The sequence below is a fragment of the Triticum aestivum genome, chromosome 6B, assembly GCF_018294505.1.
Source record: "Triticum aestivum cultivar Chinese Spring chromosome 6B, IWGSC CS RefSeq v2.1, whole genome shotgun sequence".
Classification (NCBI taxonomy): domain Eukaryota; kingdom Viridiplantae; phylum Streptophyta; class Magnoliopsida; order Poales; family Poaceae; genus Triticum; species Triticum aestivum.
The window spans coordinates 289,398,343-289,409,673 of record NC_057810.1 but is presented as its reverse complement, the minus strand read 5'-3'; the positions used below and the strand labels follow the sequence as shown (position 1 = coordinate 289,409,673).

The following is an 11,331-nucleotide window of genomic DNA, read 5'->3' as shown; positions in this document are numbered from 1 at the left end:
AGAGATCAAGGGAAGGAGTACCTCGCGAGGTGCTCATGATGCAAGCCATCACGATCAAGGCCAGGCGGGAGCCAGCCTGCGCAGTGTCCTCGTTTCCTCTTTGGTGCAAAGGGGGCAAGCGCAGGCGCAGAGTACCGATGCATCAAGCAAAGGTTACCATATCGGTGCAATGAGACCAAGACCAGCGGAGTGGCAGGATGGAGGTCACCTGGAGCACAAGACGGCGTCATCGCCAGTGCCTTTGGTAGTCGAAGACCAACTTTAGTCAGGATAACTTGTACTAGCTGTTCCCCTTCAAAATGGCCATTGTTGGCTCCCTTTCCACTCAATATTTGGAAAGAGGACCAGGGCCTCTATATATACAGATAGCTACCACAGTAGAAGGCGTCTCATCCAGAGCCAAGAGGGACGTTCAGATCCATCCCAAGTAGAACACCACACCAGCTCAAGAACACCCCTCGCGAGGCTGTTCTTCCTCTGTACTGTTCATCATCAGCCCCAGAGGCAATCCACGACCACACACACTAGAGTAGGGTATTACACCACAACGGTGGCCCGAACTAGTATAAACCTTGTGTCCCTCGTGTTGTTCATCGTGTAGCTTAGATTCGTGACGCGACTTTGGGGCGTGGATCAGTAGGGGAAAGAACTTCGTGCGCACCCCAGAGTTCAGACCTTAAGGGTTTTGCTGGAACCCGATATCCGACAGCCGCACTCCGACTGTATTTTGCGACGGGTCCACGTGCCCCTTTTGAACGCCCTGGAATTGTGCTGGAAGAAATGCTTCCTTAGGCCACTCAGTGCGATACTTGCAGTATTGTCGAATACAGGTTTTAGTGTACGTAGTTGGCATTTTCATAACATCTTTGGCATGTTGCAGTCACTTGTTTCACTTTTTATTAACTGTCAAATTGTAATTGCTTCACCAGGTCTGCATCTAAAAAGAAAAATAGAGCTATAAACAAAGGAATATGTTTGTGCAAGTAGACGGCCGATCGGTGTCTTACCTGGAAGTTTCTCAGGTTGGGTGTAGCATATGTCGTGCTCACTGTCGATGGTTGGTATGAACAAATCAATGAGACGGTGAGATCTCGCGCTATCAGCACTCACTTTGGCCTCAAGGTGCTCGATCAGCTCCTGGTCCGTGGGATCGAACTTGACACCAACCGGCACCACCGGCCAATCCTTCTTCGACTTGCATCGGTAATTCCAGTTATATGGTACTCAATGTATGATCAATCGACTATTTTAAGTGAATGATGAAAGATTTATATATATATATATATATATATATAAAGAATATTATTCTGTTACCCTTTTTGAACTGACGTTTTCAGTCGGTTGTACTAATGATTTTTGAGCGGTTGAACTGATGCTTTCAGTTCTGTTTAACAGATCGTCTTCTTTAGTTCAAAATTCTTTTTCAATTTTTTTGTCGGAACGGGGCGTGTATATTGAACGTTTTTGCAAAATCATTATGGTTTAAGAGCAGTTTTGGAAAAACCGTTTTTTTCAAAACCGAAAACGTGAATCGTATTTTGGACACAATTTTCAAACGGTTTGTCGGAATTGTGCAAATAAGATAGCGTTGGAAAGCTTGTCAAAATCCGCATCTTCCATAAATGTATTATTTTTTCTAATTCTATATGATTTAAAAGTAATTTGGAAAATGGTGAAATTCTAGGCGAAACATATTTTCGCGATTTTATGCAAACGGTTTGTCGGATTGATGCAAATGATACGGCGTTGGAAAGCTATGGAAAATGAGCAACGTTTTCGTATTGAAATGTTTTTCTAATTCCTTACTGTTTAAAAACAAATTCAAATACGGTCAAATTTGATTTCGAACGTGGTTTTTTTAAAAGTTTGTCGAAATAAGGCAAATAATATATGGTTGGAAAGATATCGAAAATACAAAACGTAGTCATGTTGAGCGTTTTCTCCAATTCGCAACCGTTGAAGAGTAATTTGGATTAAGGTTAAACCCAACATGCTGTTTTTTCCGTCAGAAAAAATAGGGTACTTGTACTGATTTTTTTTTGTGTTTGTATTGATGTATTATTTCACAGAGTAATTTTGAATATGGCGAAGCCTGTCGTATTTTTCTTTTTTGTTCCGGAAAAAAGTACTCGAACTGATCTCCGTATGGATTTGTACTAAGCACGTTTTCACAGATTGAACTTTTACTTTGTTTTTTGCGTAAGGTTTTCCTCTTAAAGTTTCAATGGTTTACGGTAGCATTGCCCCTGTACTTACGTAGTTTATGTCGTTGAACTAAATGATATTTTATTCAAAAACAAAATCTTTTGTTTGTTTCTTTTTTTGAACTTAACATTTTTTACAAATGTTCTGAACTTCTCTCATTTTACGACTTGTACTTTTACCATTTGAATTTCTATGGGGTTTCTTTTTTTGCTTGAACTTTTACAATTTGAATTTCTGCCATTTATTTTATTCTGAACGGACCACTGTTTTTAACTCGTACTGATCAATATTTTTAATTCAAACCATTTTCCCTTTCATCATCTGACAGTTTTGTCTAGTTTTTGTCTAGTTTTGGGTTGCACCCGAGGCAAATGAATTATACCAAATACTGATAGAAATCATACATTTTCCTCACGAAACCAAACTTCTAAACTTTCCTACAATAATTCCTTGAATTTGCACACACAGCTTGATTGAACTTTTCAACATTGGATCCCCTAATTATACATAACAGTCAGTTTATACGAACTAGTTCTCCTTGGACTGATGTCCGCGTTCCACTTGGACGGCTGCCAGTCACCATGATGGACGAGCTAGTGGCCAAGTGCGGCCAAAGCCACCAGGGGACTGTAGGTGCTTGTGCTTATTCTCAGCTGCGAATTCACACAAGGTGGAGGTGATTAGGGGAAGCATGGTTCATGGGTGACCCTCATCTTGCCGCCAGATACGGGCTGCTCGCGCTCATGGACGCTGTCGACCGGACTCGAGGTAGCACCACTCGTGGACGGAGATCAATAGAGCCTGACATGCACTACAACCCAATCCAATCCTGTCATATAACAAGGAACAAATAATAATTTATATTTTGTTAATTTCTGAAGGCATCTGTACAACAAATTAGAACTTCAGAGAGGTATTTTTTCATACAAACTGTGTCCATGCTATAGGTTTGAATAAATTGAGAGAGAGAGAGAGAGTATTATGTACTAAATTCATGTGGAGAGCAGAGCAGCTGCGCGTCTAGGATGGGCTGCTCCGGATGATAAGTTAAGTTATAGTGATCCATCAATAATAGGTTAAACACTCCTTATGCTTTGAGTGCACTAGAACTGAGAACAAACCCATGCTCTATCAAAAGTTCAATCAGGCCAAAATTTGAAACTGGCCAAACCAATAGTTGACAGGCAACACTCATTGTTCTCTAACACTCACAGAATACACACAGAACACATACACTTAAGTTCAGAGAACCAACCCATTTGTGTTTAGAGAATAAATGCATTTAAGCTCAAAGAAAAAATGTGTTTAGGTTCAGAGCACAAAACAATCTTTAGTGTGATTTTCTACGTACGGATAATCGCAGAAGCAACATAGTTGGACTGAAGCTCTAAATTTTGTAGAACTTACGAAAAAATATGCAGGTGGGGTTATGCTGCTGCTAGTTACTAAAACAAATGGCAGAGGATGAACAAGGGACACACACCATACCGCGATGGCACGAGGAAGCTGCTGACCGTAGCATCTCCTTTCCTTCTCAGTATAATGTCTTTGAACCTTGTACAAGGGCGGCATTGTACTGCACAGGAGGCGGCGAGGGCTGAGCATCAAGTGGTAATTAAGGAAGGCTACCAAACAAACGGAAGTAGCATTTTTTACATGACGGGTAGTGGTAGGTATTGGTTCATTGCTTTTGCCATCCAATGGTGTCAACAAGGATGTTGTAGCTCTTGTCCTTGATGGGCGCCCAGTTATCGTCGAAGAGCTTGAGGAGGCGCTTCAGGACTGGCCAAACATGCTAATTGGAGAAGCTAAGAGGCTTCATGGCCTCTAGTTCCTTTCTAGTAGCATTAGCATTATTGGAAACCATGGCCTTTAATGAAATGGTTCAGGGATCACTCTCAGTCAGCCCCATTGCTACTTGTGCTGCAGACAACATGAATATAAAGCAGATGGTGACTCATCGATTTTTCTTTATGATATATAGAAACTTACAGATTTTTGAAACTTGCACTAACGATATTTAGGTGATATATCTAAACTTTACAGAATTTTGAAGAAACTCGCTGCAAATCATTACTTATTTAGGTGATATATTTGAAGTTACAGAATTTTGAAACTTGCACTGACGATATTTCTACACACACACCAACTATTCTGTGATTTTAGTAATGCCACTAAACTATTTTACTTCACTGAAATCTTAACACTTGATGGGCTAAAGATAAAAAAACTACCGATTATTACAATATTAGCGGAAGTTGTCTGTTAGAGACTAAAAGAGACAGACCAAAACAAATTTAGATCATAACAGAAATGCATTTACTAGGTTTTTTTGTAGGGTGGACTTATGTTCCTTTCTACATAGCACTAAACTATTGAAAGTTTGAAATCTGAACTTTTGTTCTTAAGTACCAATACTACATAACACATGAATCCAATTTGTTTATGTGTATCAATAATTTTGTTCTTTAATTTTCTGCACCTTTTTTGCTATAACAACTATAATCATTTCTGTACCCCTGCCAATGATATTTTTGAACTTCAATTATAAATAAAGAACACATACTATAATTTAGATTGTCAGTCCACATAGGGGTCTTCTTCGCGGTAGCCTGGTTGTAGAAACAGCAGCAGCAACCATGGAGGGCTTAGAGTAGACTAGGCCGTACTGCAGCAGTGCCAGCTCCACGAAAAAAAGACCGTGCTCTCCATCTAGACAAATACATCCAAGAGAAGACAAGTGAAACATCAGCACATAGACTCGCTGCTTTGGAAAAATGGGAAATACATACTACATCTGCAGAATTTGTAAAAATTTGCTGTTCCTTTTACCTCCTTGTCGCTCTTCTTATCTCAGGAGGAGGACGCGGCCTTGGCGACGTAAGTAGGCATCGCTGCCGGCAATACTTGGCGCACCGGAGAACCTGCATACTTGGCGCACCAGAGAACATGCATACTTCGCGCACCGGAGAACCTGCACTGAAGGTGCATTTAAGCATCAAAAGGCAAAGTGACTACGCGAGGGACAAAATAGAAAGTGTGTGTATGTAAAGATTATAAGAAACATGTGCATTAAGAATCTTCGCAAAAGCTTAGTACAAATAAAGCATAGGAGCAGGAAGAGAGAGATGAATACCTCCTCGAAGGAGTACGGTAGGGGTCACGGTGCGCAGGAGGCCGGTGACGGAGCATGCAGTGACACAAATAGCCATGGTTGCAACACACGGAGTGACGCAGGTGTCCGAACTGATGGCCGCAATGAAACTCAGACGCCCTGAAGCCATGGGGTTGGACTGATGGACTCGATGAACTCCGCCACCATGGGTTGTCGTGGGCTGCAGTGGCTCTAGTGGAGGAACTACATGATACACAACTTTTTCCATCATGCAAAGTAAACATTTGGACTTAAATAGTCCAATTAGAAGTACTAAATACAACCAACCCTCTGAACTTTAAGTTTGTAAACAATGTGTGCAGTGACAATGAACTAATGAACTATAGACAGTCGGGGGTTAGAAAAATAAACTACCTAAATTCCTCAACCAGAACTGTGGATATTAGCAAATTTCAACTTATACTAATTCATTAAATCGGTGAACCCGAGTTTTTTAAATCTTTTCTGCAAAAACTATGTACATTACAAGTGCTCGTCGGATTTTTTTGAACTTACCGTATGATAGTATTTGAGATTTTCCAGAATATTTATTCTGTTATCAGGAGCTATATAATCCATTTGGGATTGTATAAACAAACATACAGTGACATACTAGGGATCTCCAGATTGCTTTCAGCCTTACTGACAAAAAGATGTCAATAATTTTGTAAATGCATTTCCAGCAAGAATAGTTTATTAGCTCAAGGTTATGTCTTGGTCAAAACTAATATGCAATAACGAACACTTGGGGGTCAGAAGGCAAAAGGAAAATAGAGGAGAGGCTCTCTCACAGCATTACTGATGTCAATGCAATGTTGTTGAACGGCCAGGCCTCACCATTGCGTTGTTGAACGACCTCTGTGTCACCAGTGAACAGACTGTGGTGCCGGCGGTGAACGGACTGTGGTGCCGGCAGTGAACGGCCTGGGCGCCGCGGTGGCGCGAGGGTGGCCAGGGTGAGGGTGGTTCTTTTTCAAACTGGTCATGGTTTGTTTTTTGAACTTATCTAGTTTTAAGATAGGAACTTCCTGGCACAATTATTTTTTGTTCATACAAGTTTACTAACCCAAATGACTGCAATACAGGGAGGAATGAAATTGTATACCAAGAGCAGTACACGCTCACAGAGCTCCTTCAAATCGGTAGCACTGACGGGGTGTTAGAGGATGGTCGTGAGCCTGCAAATCCAGTGAGGGAACTGAAACCAGCAACAACAGAGTACTTTGTCAAACCAGGATTGCGTATACAAGTTTGTTGAAATGGGGCAGTGAAGTCTCACTAGCAGTACTTCTGATGTAGTAATACATGGACTTGATGTTAAATACACATGGACCTGCTGTCTTTGCCACTTCTCTTGCGCTTCCTAACCGTCTTTCGCTTTGCCTCTCCGTAGGCCATCAGACCCTGAAGGGAACATGTGATCATGCTTGTCAGATATATGTGCTTCAGGTGTAGAGCCATCCATGTCTCAATACAACTGATGTCCGGAGCTTCAAAAAATCAGAATGCGCAATGCACTTCACTACCCTATGTAAGATTTTTGTTGCATTATCTCTTCTCCATCTTACTATCAGTTCTACACTTGAAGATAAGTCAGGCAACTCCAAACTTGCTTTCACTACATTGGATTAGACACGTACTCCCTCTGTCCAAAAATACTGGTCATCAAAATGGATAAAAAGAGATGTATCTAGAACTAAAATACATCTAGATACATCCCCTTTTATCTAGTTTCATGACAAGTATTTCCGGATGGAGGGAGTATGTTTTAGTGCTGATTAATTACCTGATGATTGGGGCTTTGCTTTATTTTTCTTGCACGGTAGTGGGTTTGGGCCCTGCAGAAGGATAGTCAAAATGTTAATGCTGCCCGCTAGATCATAACAAGCAAATATAGTCGTGCTCGTGCATATGACGAATATCTGTAAAACAGTAGATGAAGATACAACCTTTGCTCTGTTCGTCAAGCAATTTCAGCTAGTGGTCCACAAGCAATTTCAGAACACCATGCATTTTCAGCTAGTGAAACATGTGATGAAGAACTGAACTCAAAAAACAAGATTTTTTGGAGATGGAAGAAGGCGCGGACTGATGGCTTCGGTGAAGTGGAGCTGATGGAGGCGGGGTTCACGAGCAGCCGCTATAGGGGATCCGCTACCTCTACTCCTGTGGACTGACGGCTCTAGTGAAGTGGAGTTGATAGAGGCGGGGTTCACGAGCACCGGCTGGGCATGCCAGGATTTGGCTCTGTAAAGATGAAGTGCAGATCACATTAAAGATGAACTAAAAATATTCCTAGCAACCTCGTCCAATTGCATTACTCGTAACATGAACTATAGAGAGACTTACATCCCAAATAAAATACATGCAGAGATGGGCGGTCACCAGCTTGTTTATATCAAAAATTTTAAGAAGCCAATGAACTTCAGCATGACAAGTATATCAATACAGCATGCAACTTATGTAGTTGCTTAACTCTAAACACATGGTAATAATTTCAGTCACTTAAGAACTATAACAATAAAGCATTACCACACTGATTTACTTGTTTTACTATTAAAAATGGGTTTCAAACACAACTTCTAAGTAGAGAGTGCTTACTTTTGCTCCCCCACTTGGACTGAACAGGCAAAAACAGAATGCATCACTTGCGCTAACAACCCAGAAATCCAATGAACACAAAAAATATCGAATTATTCCGATACCTCGGGTGAATGGCTCTGCATATTTCGCTTCAGATGCATCGGTTGGACTGATCTCCTTCTCCCATCTGGATGGATAAATTGTAGAACTTGCATGTCGACGTTGCAAAACTCACACTTTGAACGGATCTCCTTCCATCTGGACTGACAGTTGCAGAACTTCCATCAGGCAACTCACGTAACAAGCACGAATACAATGATATCAACAAGAAATCGTGAGGGGGAGGGGTGGTCGCAGCGGTGGCGGGCATGGGGAGGGTGGAGACATGGTCGTGGCGGCGGTGGGTGCATGCGGAAGCGGGAGGGAAGGACAGGAGGCTGGCGGCGCTGGGGACGGGCTCATAGCATGAAACTGTATTTTTCTATAACACACATGAAACTGTATTTGTGCTTACTTTATGAATTGATTATAAATTACATCATGAACTCCTACGCATAGTGTTTGTTTCTTTTTTTGGACAGAGCATATGATTTGCGAGCTGCATAGGCGAGATAAATCATCCATTCTGCACTTTCTGAGCACTCGAGATAGCAGTACACAAACTTACCGGGAGAGATCACACTGAACTGATGGGGCTCTGAAATGTAGATGGCAAGTATGCACTCCGCCTCTTTGCTGTGAGGGGGGTGTTCATTATCACTGGCATCCTTGTCATACTGAGCAGGAGATGGGCGCCCAGTTATTGTCGAAGAGCTTGAGGAGGTGCTTCAGGACTGGCCAAACATCCTAATTGGAGAAGCCAAGAAGCTTCATGGCCTCTAGCTGATTTCTAGTAGCATTAGCATTGTTGGAAACCATGTCCTTTAATGAAATGGTTTAGGGATCACTCCCAGTTAGTCCCATTGCTACTTTTGCTGCAGAGAACATGAATATAAAGCAGATGGTGACTCATCATTTTTTCTTTACGACATATCTAAATTACAGAATTTTGAAACTTGCACTGATGATATTTAGGTGATATATCTAAACTTTACAGAATTTTGAAGAAATTTGCTGCAAATAATTACATATTTAGGTGATATATCTAAAGTTACAGAATTTTGAAACTTGCACCGATGATATTTCTGCACACGCACCAACTATTCTGTGATTTTAGCAATGCCACTAAATTTACTTGTCCTTGACCTGTAAAATGAACTGAAAATGCATACGAAGGTGCACTGAAAAGGATGCTTTTTTTTCATTTTTGTCCTACAGACATATCAACTAACTTAAAAGTATACTCACGGCCCTATGTAGGGATGTTACTAGTTTTGTTTGGTTCTTAAGAGACATAAACAAACACCTAGCAAGCACAAAGGTACTAATTTTTGTTTTCTGTTTGTCCTTGTTTTTTCTCATAGCAAATTCGTGTCATACAATTGCAAAATCAAGACAAAAATGGTTGTGTCAAGTAGCAATCAGCAGGTAGCATCTGCACATGCACGTAATTTTGAGAGTGAAAGAACAGAGAACAAGAGTCAAAGATGAAACAAAAACATTTTTACTAGTTCATAAAATCATCAGCTATCAGTTCAAGAGTCGAAATGGATAGAGTTCATCGCGTCTCAGCTATAAGTTCACGCAAGCTACAGAGATGGAGAGAACTTTTTTTTAGAATTGAGCTGAATTGAAAAAACAAACTGAACTGAGTGCATCGATTTACCGGAGGTGGGGGCGGCCGGGTGCGTGCTCGTCGCAGCGTGCCTCGTGCGGGAGTAAGCAAGAGGAAGAGGCAGCCCGAGGTGTGCTCGGCATGGCGCTAGGAGGTGGCAGGAGGAGAGAGGAGGCCGAGCACACTGCCCCGGAGGTGGCTGCAGGAGCATGGCGACGGGATCCCATGTCCGGAAGGTGGAGCGCGGGGTGACCTTCACGCAGCTCCTTGAGCGACCGAGCATGGAGCAAGAAGTTGGACTGCCGAGTTGGACGGTGCGCAGTGGTCGCGGGATGCAGCGACGCGGATGCGACGGTCCGCTGCGGGGGTGGGGGTCGCCAAGACGGTGGTAGGGACGGCTGGTCGCGGCGATTGGTGGCGCTAGGGTGGCTCCCGACGGCGACGGCTGGACGCAGGGTGGCAACGGTGGCGCTTGGAAGCAGGGAGGCACGCCGATGGCGGGGGGGAGCAGGGAGTGAGGGCGGCGCCATTGGCGGGTGGAAGCAGGGGCGGCGCCGGTGTTGGGTGGAAGCTGGGGGCGGCGCCAGGAGCGAGGGAGGAAGTGGGTGAGGGGGGAAGCGAGGAGTGATGGCGGCGCCGGTGGCGAGTGGATGCAGGGGCGGTACCGGCGTTGGGTGGAAGCAGGGGGCGGCGCCGGGAGCGAGGGCGGAAGTGGGGGCAGGGCAGCGTCGGGATGCAGGGAGGAGGTGGGGCGGGCGGGCGGAGCCGGGAGCTGTGGGCAGGTGGGGGCGGGCGGCGCCGGAAGCCGGGGGCAGGTGGGTGGCGGACGGTGCCGGGAGCTGGGGAGGAGATGGGAGGCGGGCGGCGCCGACCAGGAGAAGGTAAGATGGGGGTTGGTCGGCAGGGTGGGGTGGGATTTTTTTAGTTCAGTATCGGTTCGGCTTGATCAGCTAATGTAAAAAACCAGACGCGGTCTATATAGGGCGAGATGGTAACAGAATCGTATTATTCTGTTACTAGTAACAAAATAGACCTGTCCTATATATATACGCACACACATAAACAATATTCTGATCACGGGATCAGAATAATATTCTGATCACAACCTGACCTGCCCCGCTAGTAGTACGTTGAACTTCCCCGTGAACTCGGTTGAACTTCTGCCAACATTGCCCAAACGGGGCTTGCGATATACGGTTGGAAAGCTATGGACACCAATATCATGACCCAACTTAAATTTTTGGCAAAATATAAGCGGTTTAAGAGCAGTTTTGAAAACCGTTTTTTCTTCGCACAAAAAATGTGAATCGTATTTTCGATCGCATTTCTAAACCATTTATCGGAATGAGGCATATAATATGGCGTTGGAAAGCTGCTGCAAAACCGCTCCTTCCACATGTTGAAAGTTATTTATAATTCCCTATGGTTAAAGAGTAATTTGAAAAAACGTAAAATTTCGTAGACCGAATAGCTGAGTTCATTTTTTTTATGTCATTTCTAAACGGCTAATCCAATAGAGGCATATGATATGGCGTTGGAAAGCTTATGAAAATGCGTAACTTTTTCATCTGGAAAGTTTTTTTCTAATTTTGAATGGTTTAAGAGTAATTTAGAAAATGGTCCAAGTCCTACCGAGTTCGTATTTTCAAGCTAATGTTTTAACCGTCCATTCGAA

The 11,331-nt window shown here is 43.2% G+C and overlaps 2 long non-coding RNA genes across 5 annotated transcripts; both read right to left on the bottom strand.

Annotated features, from left to right (window-relative positions):
- Positions 1 to 2,597: 2,597 nt before the first annotated feature.
- LOC123136974 (uncharacterized) lies at positions 2,598 to 7,443 on the bottom strand. 4 transcript variants are annotated; one of them, XR_006467552.1, is made up of 8 exons: positions 7,309 to 7,443; positions 7,146 to 7,197; positions 6,639 to 6,763; positions 6,465 to 6,557; positions 5,342 to 5,563; positions 5,038 to 5,184; positions 4,772 to 4,917; positions 2,598 to 3,034 (listed from the first exon to the last, which is right to left on the bottom strand). It is a non-coding gene; the product is annotated as an uncharacterized lncRNA (long non-coding RNA). The 4 variants fall into 4 exon arrangements; XR_006467553.1 differs by having other exon boundaries at positions 6,693 to 6,763; positions 7,309 to 7,370; XR_006467550.1 differs by having other exon boundaries at positions 6,465 to 6,763.
- On the bottom strand, positions 7,443 to 10,360 carry LOC123136975 (uncharacterized). Its single transcript, XR_006467554.1, has 3 exons — positions 8,610 to 10,360; positions 8,065 to 8,205; positions 7,443 to 7,606 (listed from the first exon to the last, which is right to left on the bottom strand). It is a non-coding gene; the product is annotated as an uncharacterized lncRNA (long non-coding RNA).
- Between the last annotated feature and the right edge of the window lie 971 nt (positions 10,361 to 11,331).